This window comes from Macaca nemestrina, chromosome 6, assembly GCF_043159975.1.
Source record: "Macaca nemestrina isolate mMacNem1 chromosome 6, mMacNem.hap1, whole genome shotgun sequence".
Taxonomy (NCBI): domain Eukaryota; kingdom Metazoa; phylum Chordata; class Mammalia; order Primates; family Cercopithecidae; genus Macaca; species Macaca nemestrina.
In genome coordinates, this window is record NC_092130.1 from 70,112,832 (window position 1) to 70,140,124 (window position 27,293).

General features: G+C 39.7%; 1 long non-coding RNA gene across 2 annotated transcripts in view; it reads right to left on the reverse strand.

The window, feature by feature from the left end:
* The window catches only part of LOC105471111 (uncharacterized), a 326,529-nt gene that overhangs the window by 139,426 nt on the left and 159,810 nt on the right, over positions 1-27,293 (reverse strand). The window contains exon 3 of one of the 2 annotated variants that reach the window (XR_003015765.2): positions 18,683-18,786. The exons of the other annotated variant lie outside the window; for it this stretch is intronic. This is a non-coding gene — a long non-coding RNA (uncharacterized lncRNA). The remainder of the gene's footprint in view (positions 1-18,682; positions 18,787-27,293) is intronic. 2 annotated transcript variants of the gene reach the window in all.

The window sequence follows — 27,293 nt, forward strand, 5'->3', positions numbered from 1 at the left end:
TCCCCTTACAGAGCTTACATTCCGGGAAGGAAGGAAGGCAATAAGTAAACAAACTAGACAATTTCAGTCTATGAAAAGTGAAACAAGGGAAAATAACAGGAATAGTCAGGAGTCATGAGTGATGGTCATGAGTGTTGGTGAGGTGAGAGATGATTTTAGACCAGGTGGTCCAGAAATGCCCTTTGAAAAGATGCTTTGTGAGCAAAGGACAAAAAAGCAGGGGACCAGCTAAGCATAAATATTCAGAAAAATTTCTATGCTAAGAGAACTGGAAGTGCCAAGGCCATGAGGGTAAGGAGGGAAAGAGATGGAAAAAGAGGGCTAGAGGCATTTTCAAGAAAGATCAACTTGGCCAGAGTATCGTGAGGGAAACTTTTTGGATAAAATTGAAGGTAGGCACAAGCCACATGGGCCCAGGACTAAGATCTATGATGAGGAGAAAATGGGATCATATATGGAGAAACTTTAGTCTCTCTGTTTAGAAAATGGTACATATGGTTAGCATGGCACAATAAAGTCACTGTCCAATAGCTTGATTTCCCTTAAGGGAGGCAGCAGGGAGTGCCATATGGCTGTGGCATCCTTCTGCACATTGACAATCAGGGATGATCTGATTGCTCTAGCTAGTAGGCCAGTGACCCATTTTCTTCCTCTCTACTCTATGTGTATTCCTCTAAGAATGTGGACTCCATCAAAGGAGGACAGGTCTCTTAGGGGAGAAGCATGTAGAAAATGCTCTGGCTTCCCTGCTAGCAGCTCCATTAGTGGATATACCCCATGACACACTGTGCAAAATGAGTGCTTTCTCTTTTTCAATTAAAAGTGATCAGCATGACTAATACTAAAGGGCCTGCTGCTTTAAATCTACTGAGGATTAGCATTTGGGCCATGGGAGACCCTGAAACACAACCACAGAGGCTCTCACAGAGTTGGTCTAGATACTACAGGAAAAGCCCAGCCTAAAGAAATAGGATGCAGGGAGCCCTCCTAAGTAGCCAATCCACTTCTGTATCTTTGCATGTTTTTTACTTCTGCCTGTGATGGTGGGCTTCTTTCACCTGGAAAACAAGTTATCCCCAAGACCTCTATAAATCCAAAAAGGAAGCTTCTTCCTTCTATGCTTATTATAATGGCTCAGACCTCAGGAGAGGGGACAGTAAAATATGTTTATAAGTATCAAATTAAAATCTCCCTTTTATTTTCTTATGTCCAACCTATTAGAAGAAGTTTGCCTTTCCAGCTACTAGCCACACCTCTCCAAGGGAAGATTAACTCACTCATTTCTTGCTTTTGCTGAGGTCATGAGTTGGGAGTGACAGCTATTATGCTACTTTGTCATCTCTTTTAATTGAACTTTCCATGGACTGCAAGAAAACAGAAACAAATTCACATATTATTGTGTGTGTCTGGGGAAAATGGTGGTTAGGAATTGGGGAGGAGGTAAAGAGGAAGAGGGTGTATTAGTTTGATACATAACTGTGCAAAGAATTGCATGGCACTAGGCTTGGGAAATCCTAATTCCATTAAAAGATGAATCTGGGACTACAGCCAATATAGACACCTTATGAAATTGTGTCTTAATCATATGAATTGATTAATACCCCCAAAACGTATACATGGCAATAGTTCCTAAAAAAATACACTTTTCTTATAATCTTTGGTTTTGTGCAGTAACTATGTTTCATCATAGCATATCATCATTACTGTAACAGACTGAATTTCTAATATGACTTAAAAATGCAATTGCAGTCATCATATTTTATTCTATGGTATTAACTGTATATAGAAAAGTTGCTGGTGTAGGAGAATTTTTTAATTATGCAAGGATGGAAGTATAATGAAAGGGCTATTTTTAAGTTATACCCTTAGGTAAATGAAGATAGATATAGTCTACACGAATGTTTTCCAAGCCAGTTTCAGCCTCCTGTTCTATAGAATCAACCATAAGACACAAGTTCAAACTCTGCAGTCACAAATGATTAATGGGTCCAGTTCTCTCCGAACTGAATGTGGTCCATGGCATGGCCCATAAGCACACAATAGTAAGCTTCTAGGCTCTATTCAAATTATTAGAAACATCTCAGCTGATCTTCTGCCATATCCTCAAAGTGACCTTTCTTGTGACTCACGTTTGAAACAGCTTATGAAAACCATTCCATATGTCAAACTTCATTTCATTCAATTTTCTCCTAGTTGAAAATTGACACTAAAGATGTTTTGTCTTTCAGAGCACTTTCCTTTGGGAGCCAAAGGCCTGATGATGTATAATCCTTCCTGAAGGTTTTATGGCAGAGCTTCACAAAGCAAACATTTTTTCCCCTTATTTTATATCACCCTGACAAACAGAAATGCTGAGCCATTTAATTACAGAGCCTGCCTGACACATCCAGAGAGTCAAATATTCTGGCGGCATCTAGCTGAAGGGGAAAAATGCACTGAATTCCCAGAGTTACTTGTCAAGAAAATGACACCAAGGAAAATAGTAAATAATCTGGTGGGCCTGACAGTGGATGCTATGGTGTTCTAGAGCAGTCCCTGAGGCTCTGTGTCAGCAGCATTAGCCCTGCAGCCTTGCATCCCAGGACTGTGATACTTTGTTTAAGCTTCAGGCTGAGCAGCCAGAAAATGATCGGCATAGGTCAGAGGAACAAAAGTCAAGCCACAGGCCCACATGTCATGAGCTGCTATGCGCTTCACAGAAACTTCCAGATCTAAAGCTTGCACTCTTAACTCCCAAACTTATTCACAAAAAGAATCTGTGCAGATGCACAGATGCAACTGCGTATTCCTCCCTTAAAACTCTAAGGGGCGACAGACAATCCCCATGACCACGCATGAGCACACTAAGATATTATCCTGTCATATTTCTAAGCTCCAACACATAATCAAAATGTGTCAGGTTGCCTTTATATAACGCCATTTTCTCCCTTCAGAATTGTTAATTCATGTGATAATTTCCAGTTAATTTCACAGTAAACAACTAAACAAAGGTATGCACGTCACTCTCTTGAACAGTTTTTGTCTGTATGCTTTAATGTTTTCTCTCTTTTTACTTCTTCTGTCAATCATGTGGTAAAAGGGGGGTAGGGAAGTACATCCAATATGATTCAGGCACTACTCTAAGCCCTGGGACTGAACAGTGGAATCAATAGAAAAGGTCACTGTCTTAAAGGAAATTACATTCAAGTTGAAGGTTATTATCTTTTTACATATTTATTTTCTGTGTAAAATAAATAAATATGATTAAAAAATAAATGTGTAAAAGCATAAATAAAATTATTTTGGGGTTGTAAATGCTCTAAATAAAATAGTTTACAGAATGATATAGAATGGTTTTAGTGGTGAAACTCTCTGAAAGTGACCAGGGAACTTAAATTTGAAGTAATGATTTTTGAGACATAAAAGATGAAAATGATGAAAGGAGGCAGCTACAAAATATTTGGGTAAAGAGTGTTGATGGCAGAAAGGAATAGAGTATACAAATGCCCTAAGACAGAAATGAGGGTAGATACACCTTATGAAATAAAGGTCAGTGTGACCAGAAAGTAGTGACTGATGAGTATAATGAACAGAGGAGACAATGGGGTAGGTTTTCCCAGGTCAGATCATAAAGGCATTGTAGGCATATATTTTGAAATGGAATAATTAAAATTGTCTTTATTTAAAACAACATAAACATAAACATAAAGAAACATCCAAAAGTTCAATATAGAAAATTATATTCAAAATAACATCAAAATGAATAAAGTGCTTAGGAAAATTTCCAACAAAAAAGAATTGGAGTATAAATTAGTTCAATCCTTGTGGAAGACAATGTGGCGATTCCTCAAGGATCTAGAACTAGAAATATCATTTGACCCAGCCATCCCATTACTGAGTATATACCCAAAGGATTATAAATCATGCTGCTATAAAGACACATGCACATGTATGTTTATTGCGGCACTATTCACAATAGCAAAGACTTGGCACCAACCCAAATGTCCATCAATGACAGACTGGATTAAGAAAATGTGGCACATACACATCATGGAATACTATGCAGCCATAAAAAAGGATGAGTTCGTGTCCTTTGTAGGGACATGGATGCAGCTGGAAACCATCATTCTCAGCAAACTATCGCAAGAACAGAAAACTAAACACCACATGTTCTCACTCATAGGTGGGAATTGAACAATGAGATCACTTGGACACAGGAAGGGGAACATCACACACCAGGGCCTATTGTGGGGAGGGGGTAGGGGGAGAGATAGCATTAGGAGATATATGTAATGTAAATGACGAGTTAATGGGTGCTGCACACCAACATGGCACATGTATACACATGTAACAAACCTGCGCGTTGTGCACATGTACCCTAGAACTTCAAGTATAATAATAAAGAAATGATAATTAAACAAACAAACAAAAACCCTTCATCTCATACAAAACACAAAGATGAACTCAAATGGATAATAGATCTATGTGAAAGAGCTAAAACTATATACATTTTAGAATAAAATATTGAAGGAAATTGTTGTGAAATTTCTTTAAACAAATATCTTTTAGTTAGGACACCAAAAGAACAATTCATAAAAGAAAATATTGACATTATCAAAAAAGTTTTAAAGCATAGCCTCTGAAAAACACACCATTAAGCAAATGAAGAGACAAGCCACAAAATGGAAAAAAAAATCTGCAAATTATATATCTATTAAATGTTTTGTCTTGTATAAACATATAAAGAACTCTTAAAACTCAAAAACTTTTAAAAAGCAATTTTAAAATGGGCAACATTTACATACAAATGGACAATAAGTACTTAAAAAAACTCATTAGACATTAGAGAAATAAAAATTAAAACCACAAAACTAGAAACTCACTAAAATGGCCTAAAACAGAAAGACAGACAGTCAAAAGTGTTAGGGAGCATGTGGAGAAACTGGAAGACATATTTTGCTGATAGAAGTGCAAACTGGTACAGTCACTTTAGAAAACAGTTTGGCAGTTTCTGAAATTGAAACATATACTAACCATGTAACCCAGAAAATTTGCTCCTAGGTATTTACCCAAAAGAAATGGAAACATATGTCTACACAAAGATGTGTTCACAAATGTTTATAGAAGTATTTTTTATAACTCAAAAGTAGAAACAATCTAAATACCTGTGTAGTGATGAATGAATAAACAAAATGTAGTGCATATAAACGATGGATTACTCTTCAGTAAAAGACCAAATTTCTAATACATGCAATAGCATGGATATATCTCAGAAACTATATGCTAAATGAAAGAGCCTATACATAAGAAACTACATATCACACTTTTCCACTTACATACAATTTCTAAAAAAAATTTTAAAAGCCAATCTGTAGAGACAAAAAGCTAATTGTCTGGGGCTTAGAGGCAAGGGTGGAGACTCACTGAAAATATGCAAGAAGGAACTTTCTTTTTAAAGTGATGGAAATGTTCCAAAATAGAATTGTGGCTATAGTTATACAATAGTATAAACTTACTAAAAATTATCTAATTGTACATTTACAATGGAGAAATTTTGTGATAGTTCAATTATATTCCTATAATCCTGTTTTTAAAATCACAATGGTCCCATTGCCTATAGTTAAATTATAACCTAAATGTTAATTATTAAGTTATTTTCACCAATTTTTTTAGTTTCATTTGCCAAGGTTAAATCCAAATTAAACATTTTATCCCTACTCACTATGATATTATGTCCCTGATCTATATGATTTCACCTTAAGTGTCCTTTTTAAAGTACCAATTATCCTCAGATAATGAAAAGTTTTATATAGATATTACTTCATAGTATGCTATATCAGTTAGACATAGTTTAAAATAGAAGATAAGACCCAATTTACAGTGGTATAAAAGCAGGTGAGTTGTTTGTTTTACACAACAGCAAGTATGGATGTAGGTGACCATTGGTAGGTTTAGTGACTCAATACAAAACAAGATGGTTGCCTCAGATTCAGGCATCATGTGAGTGTTTAAAACAGCAATGAAAGGCGAGAAGGAAGTATGAGAAAGAAAGAAAACTTTCCCAAATAACTCCACTAAACTTCTGGTGGCATCTCTGGTAATCAGATAAGTAACTTGACCACCTCTGGCTGTGGAGGAGGCTAAGGAAGAAGCAGTTTTCCAGGCTATAATAAAGGCAGAAATGGAGAAGATTCAGGATATTGTGTCAGCCTTGTCAACAGTGATTGCTACTTGTACTGATAGTGTCATTTGGGAAATGTCAGAATATAACCTAATTGGATGAAGATAAGCTCCTAGGTTATAGGATGCTATTGGTAATCCATGTAAGAAATGAAATGGGAACAAAAATACGTTGGACCTCACTTTTTATTGTCTCTGCCTCAAGAAATATGATTGCATGAGGAAACCAATCCCATAATGTTAATCTAACACTCTAATTTTATGTATGAGGAACTTGCAGTTCAAAAAGATTACCTAGTTTGCCCAAAGCTGTTCAGCAAGAAACTGGCAGAGCATGAAGCCCTACCCGGAGGTCTTGAATCCCAGTTCCATGCTTTTACTATTAGACTATTATGACTGGTTCCTTGTTTTTCTGATTGTTCTTATTTCGGCTTTACTACTAGATTATGAGGGAATAGTTTATATTTCTACTTTTTTCAATTCCCTCTATTGTATCCATAGTTAAGCACATAGACCTTGAGAAATGTTTAGCTGAGTCATCATATGATAAAGGTAACAAGCATCTTCGATCATTCAATGAAATGTATGGGGAAAAGTATCACTATAATGTTCAACTTTTATATGAAAATTTTCTACGAACTGCTGATGGTGTTTACTGAGAAAATTCAACTCCTGAGACATCCACTTCAAAGACTTTGCTCACTACGTGTTCCTGGAATGGGTTTATTTACAAGTACCTTTTTTGTTTGACATAACCTTCCAGAGGGATTGTTGAGATCCTTAGAAGTCTTCTGTTAATTGCAGTTGTAGTTTTCCTTTAGGAAGTCATTTGCAGAACGTTTTCTATATTGGATCTAACTTTCTTTTCTGATTCATTGAAGCCTGAAGTTCAAAGCAAAGAAGCCACTCTGTGTGCAATGAATAAGAGAATCAACTAAGCAAGTTAGAGCACATAAAATAACATACTTTTGTCTTTTCAGTCCCTGTGGTCTGGTTATGGCCATGCCATCTAGCCCCTGTAACTGATGGCTGTTTCAGTCATGTGACAAAATATTGGCCTTGGAATTTTGGATGAAGGAAGCAATGAAAGCCAAGGCCTTTAAGCCTGACTATAAAGAATGATTTATTCTTTCAATGGGAGCAATGCTTGTATTTTCAGAGAAGACTTTTGAAAGTAAGCAAGTCTATCACAGCAATTTAATAAGATAGAGAGAAATCAGGTGGATAAGACAGAGCTAAAGAATTTCTATGTCAACCCAGTTCATTTGAAACATTGTAAGTCAAATGGTTTTCTTTACCTTTGTTTCAGAACTCAGACACTCACAATACCTGTCAATGAAATACTTCTTAACAGTAGCAACAATTGCATATAAATTTCATGAGATAGTAATTTAAACCTCATAAGAAATGGGAACAATTTAATAGGCTTAAGTTCTGAAACACTTGAGAGACACCAATATCCCACACCAATCTCTACTCCATCATGCAATGGGCTCTATTTCTGCAAAGCATCAGCAAGCTGTAATTACATAATAACAACATCAACATTAGACCTGTCACTACTATATTAACGATAAAAATATACAGAAAGAAAATCAGTCTTACAGAAACAGAAGATAAATTAGTACCTCTAAATAACAGTCCATGTTTCTACTTGAATACTACCCTAATCACCAGAATTATCTATTGTACTGAGGAAACTATATAACCAATATAGCCCCACTAGTTAAGCATATTCTTAAAGAAGCACTAGACTTAAATGAAAAGATGTGGCCAGGCGCGCTGGCTCACGCCTGTAATTCCAGCACTTTGGGAGGCCAAGGCAGGTGGATCACGAAGTCAAGAGATCAAGACCATCCTGGCTAACATGGTGAAACCCCATTTCTACTAAAAATACACAAATGTTCTGGGTGTGGTAGTGCATGCCTGCAATCCCAGCTACTTGGGAGGTTGAGGCAGGAGAATCACTTGAACTAGGGAGTTAGAGGTTACAGTGAGCCGAGATCACGGCACAGCACTCCAGCCTGGCAACAGAGTGAGACTCCATCTTAAAAAAAAAAAACTAAAGAAAAGATGTAATTACACCAATATGACACAGAAGATTTCTGAAGGCCAAGACTGCCTTAATTTGGAAGTAATTAAATCATTCTTAAACTTTCTGTTTTCCATGTTACATACATGATTCACTGACAGAACCTTTAATCATTACTAATAGAGATCGATTAAGTAATGAAGTTTGGACTCCCAGCAGGCACTCTTTAGTTTTCAGGGAATACTAAAAGCCATTGTATTGTTTTTTTTCCTTGACTCAGAGAATTATTTCAAGACTCATTTCTTACCTCCCACTGAACACTTCCTGGTCAGCACCCAGGATTCATATTAGGTGGCACTATACACTGTCGGCTTTTTATTGTGAACTACCCTTCCCCTTCTTGCTGTGTTTCTTGTGGACATAAAATACCAGATTTATGTTGTCTACTTTATGTATTATTTATAAACTTTACTGGATATTCTCACTAGGGTTTCCTTCAGTTTTCACATGCCTTAAACTTGAAACAATAGTAAAACATCTAGTGTTTGATTTATCTGGAATTTCCCTCCATTCCTCTGATAACAACTTTTCCATTCTTATGGGGAACATTCCTTCCCCATTTTCTGTGGTCATAATGGAACGTTCAGGTTCAATCTCTCTCCTGTCTTTACCACAAACATCATGGGACAGTGACTGGCACAATAGCAAAAGTATAATATTTTATATGTGGTATTAGAAAGGAAATCTATCTTTTCCACTGGCTCACGAACTGTAAGTAAGTGTTTCCAGAACTGTGCCAGCTTAACTATACCAATCTTTTTATATTACTAAGTGTTGAGGAGGATATGGAGCAACTAGAACTTTCATTTTTTATTGGTGGTAACACAGTATAAATATTTTTGAAAATAACTTGGTAGTGATAGGGAAAGGAGTCTGGGAAATTCTGGGCAGAAGTGGGATTGGTCTCCAGCAAGGACCCCACCCTTAAGCCAAAAAGCCTGATACCATGGTGGAAAGTGAGAACTTATATCCCTATTTTCCTACTCAAATGTTGTCTTTTCTAAAACCACTCATGGCCCACCCCACCCTCATCATGTGCCCACAAAAGCCCTAGGCTGAGTCAGCAGAGAGAGCAGAAGCAGCTGGATGTTAGAAACTATGGTTGGACATTGGAGAGAAGCAGCTTGATTTCAGAGGGACAGCTTGATGCCGTAGCTTCAGAGAGGAGTCTGGCTGGGTATGGCCAGACTTCAGCAGAAGATCACTTTCCCATTCCATCCCCTTTTCAGCTCCCCCTTCCACTGAGAGCCACTTTCATCATCTTCAATTCGTTCATGCAACCTCATTGCTTCTGGATGGCAGACAAGAACTTAGATGCAGGTGCAAAAGGCCCTCCACTGAGCTACTAACAAGCTGTCCAGAGATGGCAAAGCTAAAAGTGCACTGTAACACTCCTTCTGGTGCTTCAGAAGTCATGGGCACCACTCTGACCCAGATGCTATCATGGGGTCCAAATGGAGTTTTCTCCTGCTGGTGCCCAAAAGCGCTCAGACCCCAGCTCCTATACTCACTCACCTACATGCTCCCCCTCCCATGAGGGGTGAAGAACAGTGGGTCTGAGTGAGTGGAATTCGTCCCTGCTGGCCCCAAAGCAGCTGATTAGTTCCAGTGCCCCTGCATTCCAGTTCCCACCAGCAAAGGGGTCAAGGAAATATCTTGCTTCTGTAGTTTCTTAAAAAGTTAAACATGTTGCCACCATATGACCGAGACATTCTACTCCTGGGCCAACAAAATAAAATCATATGTGCTTACAAAACAAACCTTCATAAGAATTTTATTTCTAATAGCCAAAAACTGGAAACAACCCAAATGTTCATAAAATTGAAATGGACAAACAAACTGTGGTATATTTATTTGAGTCAATACCTCTGAGTAATAAGAAAGAACTATTAATACATACAACATGGATGAATCTCAGATAATTATGCTGAGTAAAAGAATTCAGACATAAAACAATAGGTAGTATGTGATGACACTTTCATACAATTCTTAAAAATGCAAGCTAATCTGTATGGTTTCTTTGGGGAGCCACAAGGCGCAGCAAGGAAGAAATACAAATGAGCACAAGGAATCTTTTAAGGGTAATAAATATGTACATATATATATACACACACCTCAAAATTTATTAAATTATATAATTTAAATATATGCAGCTTATTATGTCAATTATATTCCTATGCAACTGTTAGAGAAAAAATATAAAATAGAGACAATGTTATTTTAAACTAAAAAAGTTACTCCCAGCGGACTTTCACCAAATATCTAAAAGGTATATTAACATCTCAGAAAAAAAGACTGAGATGCAAAGTGCTGCCTAACACTACAGAGGCCAAAAATACCAGTTTAGTTCTCATGATTCCTGCCATCTGAGGCATGGGGTGCTGCCTCTTGGAACTTTCAATGTGGATATAGTGACATAAAAAACTAGGAACAGGCCAGGCGTGGTGGCTCACGCCTGTAATCCCAGCACTTTGGGAGGCCAAGCTGGGTGGATCACCTGAGGTCAGGAGTTTGAGACCAGGCTGGTCAGCATGATGAAACCCCATCTCTATTAAAAAAATAAAAAATTAGCTGGGCATGGTGGCACGCACCTGTAATCCAGCTACTAGGGAGGCTGAGGCAAGAGAATCACTTGAACCCAGGAGGCAGAGGTTGCATTGAGCCAAGATCACACCACTGCACTCCAGCCTGCATAACATAGCAAGACTTTGTCTCAAAAACAACAACAACAAAACCACACACACACACACACAAACAAACAAAAGACAGGGGACAGCCCAGAAGCAGCAGAGACAGAAACAGTAGCATCAGGAAAGCAGCAGCAGCTCTGTATGAGGAGGCATCAGCACAGCAGCAGTACTACTGTCTGCTAGTCCTGCAGCAGTGGGGCCAATGTGGGTACAGGGGCCAAGCAACAGGGACAGTGCAGGTGGCGGCATGCCAACTAGATTCCTCCTAGGAGTGATCTCAGCAGTAGTCCTCATCGCCTGCCTTACCTCAGCTTTTCATTTTCCAGGTCTTTCCTTCTATTCCAAGAACTATTCATTATCCTTCCAAAATGGTCTTTCTTCTTACATTAGAAAGGTTAGGGATTAAAACATAAATATAAAGGTCTGAGTAATACACATACTGATTGACTCTTCAACTACATTTTATATATTCTGTACTTTACAAATGAACAGCCAAGCTTTGTTCACAATGGAAATCACACAATGATGGAGAAACACGCCTATAGATAGATGTAAACATAATCAGATAAAAGAGGCAGATAAAAGCAGAGTATGCTAATTACCCTGATCTGACCACTATCATTATATATATCAAAATATCACCATAAATACACCATAAATTTGTTCACCATAAATATATACAATTGTTATGTGTCAATTAAAATATTAAATTAAATTAAAAATATTAAAAAAATTTTTTAACAAAGCATAAAACAAGGTATAAAAGGAAAAAAAAGTAGAGTTGTATCTCACTTTCAAATGGGAAGAAAAAGACCTGGAGTTCTGAATCTTTCCTCCAGGGTGGCAGAAATTCCAGATAACATATCTTAAAACCAGTGTAGCAGGGACAAAAGCACTGAATATTGTGATTAAAGTCTCCTTTGGGGAAGTTGGGTTTCAAGTTGACTAGTTTAATCTCTCCTGGGCTGAAGGAATGTAGGAAGCAAGGAGTGCACACATGTGGGAACAGCCAAGCAGGGTGACTGCTATAAGTGTTCCGAGGTCTTTAAGAACCCAGGTTCCTTTATGTTCCCTCTCTAACAAGTGAAGATTTTAGTAGGCATTTTATTACGTGCTGTAAACATTAAATAATTTATTTCACATGGAAGAACAATAAGAGTGACAGTGACATCTCCAAGACACCAAGCAATGACATGTATTTTGGCAGCACCTATTGATTCCACTCCTCAGTGTGTGAGCTAGCTGCAGGTGAGCAACTTTTTGTTTCCAAGACAAATAGAAAATTTGCATTTACACATGCAGGCTTTTAGACCACCGAGTTAAATACTTTAAGTACATGAGGAAACGGTGGGCTCAGGGCCTTAGAGAAGTCTACAGACGTGGGTCAAACGTCACATTAGCTAAGATGTTAAACACTTTTTGAGGAAACTCTTTTCACCTCCACTGGTGAAAATGTACCCTAAATCCATTATTTTTTACCTTCCAAGCCTGGTTTAGTGGTAACAAGTTAACCTGATGTCACTCTTGCATACTAAAATCAATTTACCACAAAGAAGTGAAAGTGATCTTTTAGAAATGTATATCAGATTGTGTCACTTCCCTATTTATAACATTCAAATGTCTTTGCAATACTTGTGGAATAAAATCAAATTTCCTTATCAGGGTTTATAATGTGCAAGCCTGTCCAACCCCTACTTAACCTCCCATCTCAGCCCTCACCCGTCTTCCCTGTGCTAACTCTGCTCCTGCCGCACTGGGCTTCTTTCTGGTCCTTGATTATACTAAGCTTTCATAAGAAAGCCTTTGCACTTGCTGTTCCCTCTGACTGGAACAGTCTTTCTCATATCCTTAAGTAGCTGATTTCTACTTATAAGTCAGTATTTAGTGGAAATATTTGTCCCCAGAGAAGCCTTCCCTGACCACCAGTGTAAAGTGTCCTCTATCACATGACTGCTTTACTGTCATCATAGCACCTATTACTGTCTGAAACTGATTTTTTCATCTGCTTGCTTGTTTGTTGCCTACCACTCCCACTAGAATTAAGCTCTTTGAGGATATGGATCCTGTCTGTTTTAAATTGTTACTGCATCTCCAGTGTCTACAACAGTGCCTGGAATATAGGAGGTATTCACTAATTATGTATTTTATGCCTTAAATACGTGAGAAGCAGAAAATGAACCCATTACCTGAAACTCCCGAAACTCCTGAAAGTCCACTTGATGTAGAAGTTACTTGAAAGTTTACTTGATATAGAGATATTTATGTATTGGCAGCCTCCTATTGTTCAGGAGAACTTATCAATGGTACTTTTTAAAGCATAATAAGGAAGACTCTTTTTTTTTTCTTTTTGAAACAGAGTCTCACTCTCTGACCCAGGCTGGAGTGCAGTGGCGGGATCTTAGCTCACTGCAAGCTCCGCCTCCTGGGTTCACACAGTTCTCAGCCTCCTGAGTAGCTGGGACTACAGGCACCCACCACCAGGCCCGGCTAATTTTTTGTATTTTTAGTAGAGATGGGGAGGAAGACTTTATTCGGGACCATCATGATAGAAATAGGGACCACTAAAATGGGGTCTTACAGTGGGGGAGACAGATAGGGCTCAACTCCAAATACAGGATGGGGAAAGTGGGAATTTACAGCCAAGGAGCAGTGTAGGGGTCAGTGGATGGAAAATTATGAAGAGGAAACTTCAAGGGTAAGGGAGATTCTGGCTAAACTGAGCTCACAGGATTCTTGCTGAAGACAGGCCAGGGTAATTGGTCATCATCTGAGGGACAGTAGAGGATGAGGACCTGATCAGATATCAGGGGAGATAACACATTGAGGATGGAGGAGGGGGGGTTCTTGCTAAACCACTAAACTAACTTAGCAGGGTTCTTGCTAAAACTGGATTTTTCAAGAAAGTACACAGATGGGGCTGCGGAAAGATTCAAAAGCCTGACAAAAGTTTGGCCAAGCAAAGAATCTTTGTCATCAAGGAGAAAATAATTCTCTGTATCTAATTTTTGTACTCCCTTGAATCCCTTTGCTCCTGAGCCCCAGTGGCAAACCACTAATGACACTCCTTAATAGATTATACAAAATTAAGCGTTTCAATGCACAGCATAGGGCCAATCTACTACTTTTCATCCAGTGCAAGTGTTGGCTTATCATCGTTAAATATCAGAGCTGAAAAAGGTATTAGGTATATAATCGAAATGTAAAATTACAACCACAAAAAATAATGGCTAACACTGAGTATATTTTAAGTTTCAGTCACAGTGCTTTATGTGTATCACCATATTTAATTCTCATAACAACTCCACAAGTTAGGTTCTAACATTATGCTCAATTTACAAATGAGAAAAACCAATTAAGTAACTTGTCCCCAGCCACATAGATAGTGAGGACTGAAACATGGTTGGCTGACATATTCAGAGCCCTCAGTCTGCAAACTCACCCTTCCATGGACAACACATATCAGTATTCAATCTAGGCATTCATTTTCTGAACCGGTATGAGACGTCCCATCTTTTAACAGCACAGCACTTTAGGCACGGCTTGCTAACAGAGTGGCATTGGGACCCAGAGAAAACCTTAGCCATTCTAGTATTAGAGATCATCTACTACAACCTTCTTCTCAGTGTAGATATAAAAAATAAATGTCCAACTAAGATAAGTAATTTCTCTGTGGTCATGAAGCAGCAGGACAGGAGCCTAATGAGATGCTCTATTATTTACCAATCATCATAAATGGCTATCAGGCTATTGTAAACAGCAGAGAGCAAGTGTTCAAGTGTTTTAATTTTGTGGTCATAAACAGTCTCACTGATAGAGTTTGGATACTTGTCCTCACCCAAATCTCATGTTGAATTGTAATCCCCAATGCTGGAGGTAGGGCCTGGTGGGAGGTATTTGGATTATGGAGGCAGATCCATCATCGCTTGGCACTGCCTTTGTGATAGTGAGTTCCTTGAGATCTGGCTATTTAAAAGTGTGTGGCACCTCTCCCCACCACCCACCCTTGCTCCTGCTTTTACCATGTGATGTGCCTGTCCCCTTTTTGCCTTCCACCATGATTGTAAGCTTCCTGGGGCCTCCTCAGAAGCCTGGAAGATGTCAGCACCATGCTTCCTATAAAACCTGCAGAACCACGAGCCAATTAAACCTCTTTTTTTTATATATATATAAATTACTCAGTCTCACGTATTTCTTTATAGCAATGTAAGAACAACCTAATACACTCACCTAATGTGAAATGATAACTATGATATAGCTAGTAGGGTACATCTTTACACTAAGGATGCCTAGCATCTTCCTAGCCACTGTTTCTAAATAGAGCCTACCTCAGATATCTCCGTTTCAAATGACTTTTTCTTGTTTTGATTAGTGCTGGGGAAAATAGCACCACTGAGTAAGTATACAAATATTTACTGAACACTACACGCCCAGCACCCTACTAGGTGGTAGATGAAAGCAGGTGAGATGAAAATTGGTCCCTGGTCTCCTGCAAGACAAAGCAGGATGGTTTTCTCCTGCCAAGCAGAGAAGATAAATGCAGTGAACAGGAAGTGGAGATAATATCCTTCCAGGAACAGGTAATGGCTTTCAGACTCGTAGGCAGCTGTGCATAAGCTTTCCAGATGAATTGTTTAAAAACTACTTAGAGTGTATCTTCTTTTCCTCATTTGTTCCTTTATTTGCAATTCTCCTGTTACCTTTGGAAATCATTAAGAGAAAAGAGCAAATCAAAATGGGCAGGCTCTGTTTGAGCTCATACTGAGTCAGCAAGATGGGCATAAATGCACTTGGGGTGGAGCACGAGCAGGGCGGAGGGCACTGCTTGCTTTTTTCCCCTAACATCATCTAGTGCAGCCCACTATTGCCTGCCAAAGCCCTAGGATGTGACCCCTGATGGATTCTAGGAATCTTCTTTGCAACATTTGCTGATTCTACACTGGCAAAAGAGAATTGAATATCTGCTAAACCTCTAGAGAACTGCTAAGGCTCTTCTGCTACCCTGGTGCTTTATCTTCAAAAGTAACTGTAGGGGTAAATCTTGGCCTAATTTACTGAAACCATAATAAATATTTATTGAATAAATGCATAGGTCAGTTGTGCCTTCCTAGGTATCACTATTAAACCAAGGAGCCAATATAGTGTGTCTATGTAGAAAGCTCTAAATCCTGAAAAGCTTTCTTGCAAACAATCCCTTTTGTAGCAAGTGGCCACATAGCCTTAGAGGACTAGCTTAATGTAAGTTCCCACTACAATGATTTCCTTATTCCCTTATAACAGAAGGGAGTAAAATGAAGCCTGAAAAAAACTTACAACTATCTGACTCCAATGAAAGCAGGAGAAAACCCAGACTGCCTTATTAAAAAAAAAAAAAAAAAAAAACTGAGTGGACTCATTATCCATATTTATAGCAAGTTGCCAAGTTTGACAAAATAGCTTTTTGCCTTATCTCTGCCAAGGCATCTAACCCACAGCAGCATGAGTCACAAGGCAGGCAGGAGAACAAAGCTGATCATCAATCCTTTGTAATTTGGAAAAACAAAACTCCAAGTACAGAGTGCTTATGGTTCTTAAACTGGGAGCCTTCTGTTGGTTGCCATGACTACTCGGTGTCTTCTTGAGCCTGAGAGGTCCTCCTCATTCATTCAACAATCATTTCCTGAACACCTACTATGTACCAGGCACTACATTAGATGACAATGATACAGAAGTGAATAAGGTATGGCATTTGCCCCTGAGGAGCTCAAAGTCTGGTAAAGAGGAGGCCCTCAAAACAAGTAACTATAATGCATTATGAAAAGTATAGTGATAGAAATATGCTCTTTTAACACAAGATGCTTTGGGAACGTAGATTAAAAAGCTGCTAACTCTGCAGGCTGAGCATATCTGCTTCTGCATATGGTGAAAGGATTTAGAATCTTTCATAAGAAAAAATTCTGCATCAAAATTGTTAATATAATTAATAGCAATAAAGGGTTATTAGAAGTTTTTTTTAAAATTTGTACTTGTATCCAAGCACTGTGATAATAGCTGAATTCTCACATTTTGCCAATGAGGAAATGGAGGCTCCAAATTTAATAAGCCTTTAATATAAAAATTGTCTTTGCTTTGAGTTTCTACAGGGGAACTCAAACCATTCAAACTTTGAAGACATACAAAGGAATTAGTTTCTGCCATCATCATGGTAAAGGACACCTGAGAAACAGAGGAGAAGAACAAAGTACAGGAGTTTACAGTTGCCAACTCAGAGTGCATAAAGAGTCTGAGGATGGCATCAAGGATTTCCATTAGCTCTAACTCAAGCCATTCCGTGGCTATTGAACAATTTCTGGCACTTACATCTATCCCAGCTACTTCTCCCAGATCCAGTCTCAAAAGAAGAAGAGAAAGCAGAAATGGAAGAAGAAGTGGGGGAAGTGCCCAGATTCTACCACCTGTAATGATCTGACTTCTCAAGGAGCCAAGAGACAGCATCCCTGGTTCCTCTTCCCAGCAAAATCAGTCATTTCATTGGTGGTCAATTACAGAACTGGTTCTGTGGTACTTGGATCATAAGTACAGGAGTCAGATGTGGTTGCTAAATAAGCAAAGGTATCTTGATTGGCTACACATTGCCTAAGGCACAATATGTCAGTCAACTAAGGAAGGTATGTTTAAGGAACTGCTAGAAAAGAAAAACTGAGATTTCCTGTCATGTCATCCTCTCCAGACTTGTATTCTTTTGGAGGCATCTTCCACTGTCACCTAGGTATTTTGCCCTTTTGATATTGTCATATCTTTTCCATGAGGATATGCATTACATAGTCTAAATCTTCAGTCATATGTTAAATAAATAATTTTAAAAATCCCATACAGATAGCATCAAACAAGGTGTTCCTAGGAGCAGTATTCAAGTGGTGGATTCAGAATAGCCCTTGTAGTTAGGAGCCTGTTCTGCCATTATCCAGCTCTCTGACCTTGACAGTTGCCTTAACTCCTCTGCTTCTTAATATTCTCAACTGTGAAATGTGGGATTTGGACTATACAAGTTTATAGGCTACCTGTACATTGGTAATGTAAAAGAATTCCCTAAGCCTTAGTCCTAGATATTTAGGGGTAAGTTTCAAGATTCTATATTTTTTAAGGTCCCACAAGAGGTGGGATGTACAGTTATTTTGAAAAACCATGACATTCCTTCTAGCTCTGTCAAACAATGATTTGATGAGGTGAAGAGCCATGAAAAAGCACTTGGAAAAAAAACCTCACATTTTTCAAAGTGTTAAGCAAAACTGTCTTTATTTAATAACAAATGAATAATTTCCTGATAAGTTGCAGGGGCAACCGCTAGATTTTTTCACTTTAAATAAGATCTTAATAGCTAAAATATTACCGTTTCAGTAACCACCAAAACAAAAGGCAAATCCAGCAATTGAGAACAAGGCAATTAAGTTTGGGCTTATGATGAAGATGGAGTTTTATAAAGTCAAAGGCGTTCCCAACCAATGAAGCAGGTGCATTGATCAGCAAGCATAGTTAAGAAAGAAAACGAAATTCTTTGAAAATAATTTGGAAAGAAATTTGGAAACCATATCCAAACAATGCTCTTGGGCTGACATTTCGAAATGTATTTGCTCTTTATTCTAATCCCTTTGGTACTGTTATCAAAGTGAAGGCATGACATATGGAACCAAAAATATTCAGTGAGATGAAGGAGTAGTCAGATGCACACAGTTGGAAGAGTCCCAGAGATTACAATCTGGCTTACCTTATACATCCAATCTCAGTTCCCTAAAGGCTCATAAGAGCTGTCATTTTTGGAGAGTCTGTGTTAAAACTGCACTGGATAACTTTCTGCAATCCTCAAAGGAACTGTAAGGAAACAAATGCCCAGAGAGATTATCTATTTTACACAAGGTCTCCTAGTTGATAACAGATGAAACCAGGATTCAAACTCAGTTGTGTCACTTCCTGTTGCTTCTGAAATTGATGCCCTTCTGATCATTCTTCTAACACGCTTTCTGCCCTGTTGATGTGCAAGTGCACAGGGAAATGTTAGCATGCTTAGTATTTTCTAGTGTGTTTCTGTAGTATACACATTCTATTACTCCATTCTCATGCTGCTATGAAGAAATACCCAAGAATGGGTAATTTATAAAGAAAAGAGGTTTAATTGACTCACAGTTCTGCATGGCTGGGAAGCCCTCAGGAAACTTACAATCATGGCAGAAGGTGAAGGGGAAGAAAGGCACCTTCTTTACAGGGCAACAGGAAGGAGAAGTCCTGAGCAAAGGGGGAGAAGACCCTTATAAAACCATCAGATCTCATGAGAACTCACTATCATGAGAACAGCATCAGGTAACTGCCTCCATGATTCAATTACCTCCCACTGGGTCCCTCTTATGACACATGAGGATTATGGGAACTAGAAACTACAAGATGAGATTTGGGTGGGAACATAGCCAAACCATGTCATTCCACCCCTGGCCTATCCCAAATCTCATGTTCTCATATTTCAATACACAATCATGCCTTTCCAGCCATCCCCCAAAGTCTTATTTTGTTCTACCATTAACCCAAGTACAAAGTCTTATTTGAAACAAGGCAAGTCTCTTCCTCCTATGAGCCTGTAAAATCCAAAGCAAGTTAGTTACTTCCAAGGTACAATGAGGGTACAGGCATTGGGTAAATATACCTGTTCCAAATGGAAGAAATTGGCCAAAACAAAGGGGCTGCAGATCCTACACAAGTCTAAGTCTGAAATTCAGCAGGGCAGTCAAATCTTAAAGCTCCAAAATTATCTCCTTTGACTCCATGTCTCACATCAAGGTCATGCTGATGCAAGAGGTGGGCTTCCACAGCTTTTGGCAGTTCCACCTCTGTGGTTTTGTAGGGTACAGCCCCCTCCTGACTGCTTTCATGGGTTGGCATAGTGTATCTGCCACTTTTCCAGGCATACAGTGCAAGCTATCATTCTGGAGTCTGGAGGACAGTGGCCCTCTTCTCTCAGATCCACTAGGCAGTAACTCAGTGGGGATTCTGTGTGGGGGCTGCCATCCCACATTTCCCTTCTGCACTGCCCTAGTAGAGGTTCTCCATGAGGACCCCACCCCTGCAGCAAACTTCTGCCTGAAGATCTAGGCATTTCCATACAACCTCTGAAATCTAAGTGAAGGAGGTTCCCAAACCTCAATTCTTGACTTCTGTGCACCCTCAGGCTCAACACCGTGTTCCAAGGCTTGGGGCTTGCATCCTCTGAGGCCACAGCCCATGCTATACCTTGGCCCCTTTTAGTCATGACTGGGGTGGCTAGGACACAAGGCACTAAGTCCCTAGGCTACACAGAGCAGTGGGGCCCTGGGCCCAGCCCACGAAACCATCCTTACCTCCTAGGCCTCCTGGCCTGTGATGGGAGGGCTTGCCACTAAGGTCTGTGACATGTCCTGGAGACATTTTCCCCACTGTCTTGGCAATTAACATTTGGCTCCTCATTACTTATGCAAATTTATGCAGCCAGCTTGAATTTTTCCACAGAAAATAGGATTTCCTTTTTTATCACATGGTCAGGCCACAAATTTTCCAAATTTCTATGCTCTGCCACCTCTTGAACTCTTTGCTGCTTAGAAATTTCTTCTGACCAATAACCTAAATCATCTTTCTCAAGTTCAAAGTTCCACAGATCTCTAGGGCAGGGGCAAAATGCCACCAGTCTTGTTGCTAAAGCATAACAAGGGTGACCTTTGCTCCAGTTCCCATGAGTTCCTCACCTCCATCTAAGACCACCTCAGCCTGGGCTTCATTGTCCATATCACTATGAGTATTTTGGCCAAAACCATTTAACAAGTCTGTAGGAGCTTCCAAACTTTCCCACATCTCTGTCTTCTTCTGAGCCCTTCAAACTGTTCCAACCTCAGCCTCTACCCAGTTTCAAAGTTGCTTCCATGTTTCCGGGTACTTTTATAACAGCACCCCTCTCTCTGTGGTACCAATGTACTGTATTAGTCTGTTCTCATGCTGCTATGAAAAAATACCCAAGACTGGGTAATTTACCAAAAAAAAGAGATTTAACTAACCCACAGTTTCACATGGCTGGGAAAGCCTCAGGAAACTTACAATCATGGCAGAAGGTGAAGGGGAAGAAATCCATCTTCTTCACAGGGTGATAGGAAGAAAAAGTGCCAAGCAAGGGGGAGAAATCTCTTATAAAACCATCAGATCTCATGAGCACTCACTCGCTATCACAAGAATAGCATGGGGTAACCTCCCCCATGATTCATTTACCTCCTACGGAGTCCCTCCCAGGACACGTGGGGATTATGGGAACTACAATTCAAGATGAGATTTGGGTGGAGACACAACCAAATTATATAACAGATGGAATTTCTATGAAGCAATTTAACACCAATAATGGACTGTTATTGAAGGGATGTTTTTCCTGTTATTTTATTATCCTTTTTAAAATTATTGTTGTGGTTACTTGTTTTCTCTGATAACTAATACAACGCCCATTGTATCTGATTGCTTCTTCCTTATGAGACACTCACCAATGCTGGAAAATCAGTTAAGAATGTAATATTTTGTTAAAACTGTATCTTCTCTGCATAATTTCAGTCTGTTTATAATGTATTGTTCTTATATAGTTGACCAATCAAAGTTATCTGCAATAAGCTATTTCTGTATGAGATGATCTTTGTATTCTGAAACTACAAGTAACTTTTAATGAATTATTTTACATCTAGATGTAAGCCTATCATATACTGATGGATGGCATAGGCTGGGGCATACAATGGCTTAAAACAGAAAGATGTTTTGAGAAGATAGACTGAACAGATGACTTTTGTCTTTATGTCAGCAGCTTCTTTTCTAGGAAGGAAAACAGACCATGTAGAATGGATCATTGATTCCACACAATATGAATCAAAAGCAGAAAAATGCAGTGATTTAACATGGTATCAACCAATCAAGAATGAATATAGAATCAACCATTGAAACTTGGGCCTGACTGCCAGAGCATCTGAGCTGACTGTACATTTCTTTACCCCAGCAGATGGATCCTGGCTCTGCTGGAGCCATCCCCCAAGTGCCCTCTCCTGCATTTCTATTCTCCACTCCTCACCTCATTCATCCCATTCTCAGAAGAGAGCAGCCTAGGTGGTTAACATTAGAACCAGAGGGTCCTACACAGGAGGATCTAAAGCTGGTTGCAGATATATTGAAGGCATGTGGCTTCTTATCCCAGGGAATGCAATATCTCCAGGGATGATGCCTGCTGCCTTGCACGAGGACCTCACTCAGCGTGCCTGGAACCTCTTCTAAGAGCAGGAGTGGAAGGCGAAAACTCCCAAGGGAGCTCAGCTTTGCCTGCCTCAGAAACCTAAGCCTTTCCCAGAAAGTGCAGCTCTGCCACCACCTGTGACTCTTGGAGTCACCAGTGGAAGCAGAAGCAGACTGTCTTTTCCTGGGTAAAGCTGTGAGAGATGCAGCCTAGAGAAGCCCACACCCTCCGGTCTCTGATGCCAGCTCCTTTTGTTTCCATGAAGCTACTTAATGAGATTCTTCATGCATAAAATTAATTTTTGCCCTCTTCTATCAGCTTTTACCACTAAAGGATTTACGTAGAGTTCTGTCAGATTTTATTTATACGTGCAATAAAAGGGACCCAGATCATAATGAAGGCTTTTATGGGCAATGATGGGAGATACAAAGGGAACCTGAGAGCAGGCAGTCATCCAGGCTCCCTTTGGATGCCAAGATATATTATGCAGGAGATACCCCCTGCAGAAACGCACTAGGCCCTCCCTAATCAGGGCTGTACCTCAAGTCAGATCCTAATTTGTTGCTGGGGGAGAGGGGGAGGAACAGGGCTATTAATGAACAGCGCAAATAATTAGGCTTTATGGGAATTTGGTTGTTTTCTTACATACTAGATTTGCTCTCAATCCTTTCTCAAACGTATCCTGCTCAACTGCCCCGCAGCCAGCGGCTTACTGCATTGATTGCCCACTGGGAAGCTTTCTTGAGCTGGAATGGGAGCAGGGCTGGACAACATCCTTGTTTGTAATAACAGCTCTTGTTCACTGAGAATCCCCTAAGGCCAGGCTCTGAGCCAGGCACTGTGCTGACATGATTTCATTGAATCTTCAAAACAGCTGGTAGCATAGCTATTGTCAGTCCCACTTTAAAGATAAGGAAACTAAGGATCAGAGAGGTTTCATAGCTGCTTGAGGTCACATACCAGTCCTTGCAGAATTAAGCACCCCACTTCTTTATGTAAAGGGAAATTTGTTCCCTTCTCTCCACAAAATTCTAAGTCATCAGCTGTTCTCTAGACTAGAAAGGATAGTAGTGTGGTATTTAGAACAAACATCAGACTGGGTACAGGACTTGGCTCCTATTCCTCCTCCCATTTTTATTGCTGAATGCTGTGTGACCTTGAGCTAATCACTTCACCTCTCTGACTCAAGTTCTTCTGTCGAAAAATGAGAGTATGAACTCAAGGAGTCTGTTCAGTTCTGGCATTTTTATTCTGGAACACTCTCTTCACATAGTTAACACAAGAGTGTGTGTAAAGTGCATATGTTAGCCCACAGACAGAAACTGCACTCATTTTTCAGAGCTAAAATACTTGGAGCTATGCCACTGCACAGAGAACACTGGGACGGTCTGCGGATTCCCAAAGCTGTAACTGACTGCCAAGCTGCGGGGGAACATCAGAGACATTTTTCTTGCTCACCGTCCTCTTGCCAACAGGAGAGATTAAGAATCACAAAGACAACCAAAATGAAAGTTGCATGAGATGGCTGAGGGCTGACAACTGAAGATGAAGGGCTCAGTGGTACAGGTTAGTCTTTTCCACGATGGGCACTTTTCTGTGGAGTTCCAGATACTATATGGGGATTTCATTTTCAGGAATACTACACTCTATTGGTATCTTACATTTTCAACAAGGAAAATTTTCACGGGTCATTTGAGTCACAGGAAGGAACTTTTAAGACACAGTATGATGTTTGTCCCCTACCATGGGTTCTATGTCTTTTTTATGCTGCAAGAGAATGACCACAGCCTCAATCACTTGTCATTCAACAAATACTTAGATCCTACTGTGCTCTAAGCTGCATGCTAGGTTTCCAGGATGAAAAGAAAATAAAGTGTTGAAAAGTTCTGAACGTGTTCAAAGTCTGGTGGCAAAAATAAATAATTTCATACAATGCAAGATGAGGACTATGGCAAAGACGGCATTGTGGGTGTTTGGAGGATGGTCACCTTGCGGAATAGGAGTAGACCATGGATACAGGCACTCACCTGAGTTAAGGCAGGAAGGCATGATTAATTCCAAGAAGAGTAGGTGTTTGGGCTGATTCTTGCAAGATGAGTGGAAATTAGCCAGACAAGTGAGTGAGAGGACAGTGTTCCAACAGAAAGGTAGATCACTCTACTCTGATCGTGCCATGGCTATGAGGTAAAATATTGCTTAAACAGAGGATCAGGACCCTCTTCCCTCAGAGGGGTTTTCAGACATTACAGTATGGAATGTTTAGGTCCCTAGTATATGTAGCTCTCCCCTTTCTTTCTTTCTTTCTTTTTTTTTTTTTTTTTTTTTCTGAGATGGAGTTTCACTCTATGGTGCGATCTCAGCTCACTGCAACATCCTCCTCTCGGGTTCAAGAGATTCTCCTGCCTCAGCCTCCTGAGTAGCTCCTGACCTTGTGATCTGCCCACCTTGGCCTCCCAAAGTGCTAGGATTACAAGTGTGAGCCACCACGCCTTTCTAAATGCAGCTCTTCTCTCTTTCCTTCCAGGAAACATAATTATGAAATATCTTCCTAATGTCTGTGAAAACTCTTCAATGGGAAAAGAACCAGACATGTTATATATCTTTTTTTTTGAGACGGAGTTTCACTCTTGTTGCCCAGGCTGGAGTGCAGTGGCGAGATCTCGGCTTCTTGCCACCTTGCCTTCCGGTTTCAAACTGTTCTCCTGCCTCAGCCTCCCAAGTAGCTGGGATTATAGGTGCCTGCCCCTACGCCCATTATATATCTTGCTAAAAGATGGAGAGGAAAAAAAATGGGAGGAACCAAAGAAACTGGAATCCAGTGAAGCCCCAGCCTCCCACCCCCTCCCCAGTGCTCCATGGAGTGAGGTTCCAGCCCAGGACTGATTCTCAAAAGAAAGACTCAGGAGAAAGCAGAGAAGAAACTTAACAAGGCAGTAACCTTCCCCTAAGCAACTCTTAGCCCAGACATTAAATCAGCAGCAGAAAAAGAAAGGTGAAGAAGTGTAGAAAAAGGCATCTTTGCTCTCTTTAATTGTTAAGAAAGAAATAAAAAGATAGAAAATAGGTTGCCATGAACTAACAACTAGACCTGAGTACAACCAAGAATGAGATGTGGAGATGTGTTCTCTATGTATCATGGCAATGGGAAGAAGATGCTAAGCATGACTTAGAGCATCACACTGCCCATCCTGTGCCAGATGAGAGATGCCACTTAAGGTGAGGGAGATGGGAAAAAAAGTGCATACCTTTCCTTTTTAAGTTCTTGCTCAGCCACAAAATGTGAACTTGGCAGATAGGGTAAGGGACAGAGGTGCTGTAAGTGTCCAGATGAATAATCAAGGCCATAACACTAGAAGAAGTCTTTCATAGCACCATCGAAAAATAGCATCTTCATTTTCCCCTCCATGAACTGTCCTATTTCAACAGTAGAAACAGCAGTAAGGAGATGAGGTGAGAGTTATGCAAAAGAGACACACTTGATAGAAATAAGAATAACAAAACATTGAGCAATTTCTTGTGACTTACATGCAGAGAAAAAATGTTTTCATGGAAAAAAGCCAGATGAGGGCCTCCTGGGAAGTATTGTGAGCTTTTCATTTGCACTCTCATTATTACTTTAATAGTTTTTCCTGATTACTGAAATGATGGAAGTCCTTTGTATAATATTTAGAAAGTACATAAAAGCACAGAAAAGAAAATAAAAAAGAGCATTTCTACCTTAAAGAATTTTAACTCTTGCAGATCAAATACTTTAAAGGGAAAAAGAGAAGAAGAGATGGCAAAAGCTATGAGTACTTTGATTTCTAAATTAGGTGGCAAATAATTGAATCACATAAGCATCATCTCTACGAATGAATACATATTAAATTACATAAATTCTTTTCAGAGACTTCATCACCAAAAGTAAAAATAATTGAGACAGGGCATTTTGGCATGGTAGTCATTTACATGAAAATGTCAACTTAGTACCATGGAATATTATACTCAGCAGAGCTCCCTGCTCCATCCCATCCATGATCCTCATTCGCTCCTTATTTCATCCATTATTTTTTCCCTTTTGGCCAGTCCTATGCTGATGAAAGTGACACCAGTGACTTGTCGAGGCACAGAATAGGGCAAATGTCAAGGAGAGAATGAAATTAAAAGCCAAAAGTGATTTTTAGAACAGATCAAAATGTTTTATTAAGCTTTTCCTCTGCAACCCCCTTATACTTGTAGCTATGAGGCCTGGACTGGCAAGTACGTCTCTCTATTGGGTGTCAATAGGACAGGTTCTTTGTTGTTGACATCTACCCTCACCTCTTACACTCAAGCTGCGGATACTGCAGTCCTTGGCTAAAGTGGGCTTCTTCCCTCCCCTCGATTAATGGTTCTCACCTGGCAGCACAGATTTTGCACCTATGCCTCCCTGTGGTGCAGGCAGCCCCTCACCCTGCCCACTCATAGGTTAGCAACTGGAGCAGGTTAAGCCCAGGCTGGGCCCTGCATTGCCCATGGAAAGCACAGGGAGAAATATTGCCACTGCTCCCATTATCCCCCACTGGCTGTCCCAAGGCCTAACCAGCTCAACCTCCATCGGCTTCCATGTTCTCAGAGGGTTTTCTGGTATCAGTGTTATTATTGTCCCATGAATGACTGAGAAACCATAGTGATTTTGGAATTCCTAAAGAGAGGTGAGTACAGTTGTTCTTAGGAAAGAGCCCTGCTTTCAATCACCCTACCATCCAAGGAATATTGTCTGTAGTAAGGTGTCACTGGTAGGAAGCTTGTAAGGGAAACCCCAAAATGAATGTATCATAGAAAGATTACCAAGAAGTTCACGGGGTTCTCTTTTCAGAGGGCACCGTTTTTTTTTTTTTACCAAATTACTAGGTAAATGCATCAGCCTATGGCATAGGGATATCAGAGCAATATTTTTTCCATTTCTAGACAAAGTAGGAGGAAGAAAATTAATTGCTTATCTATTCAATATTGACAAAGGGATCTGGCTAAAAGATACATAAATTCTCAAGATGCTTTTGTGATACTATAACAGAATATCATGATCTGGGTAATTTATAAAGAAAAACATTCATTTCTCAAAGTTATGCAGGCTGAAAAACTC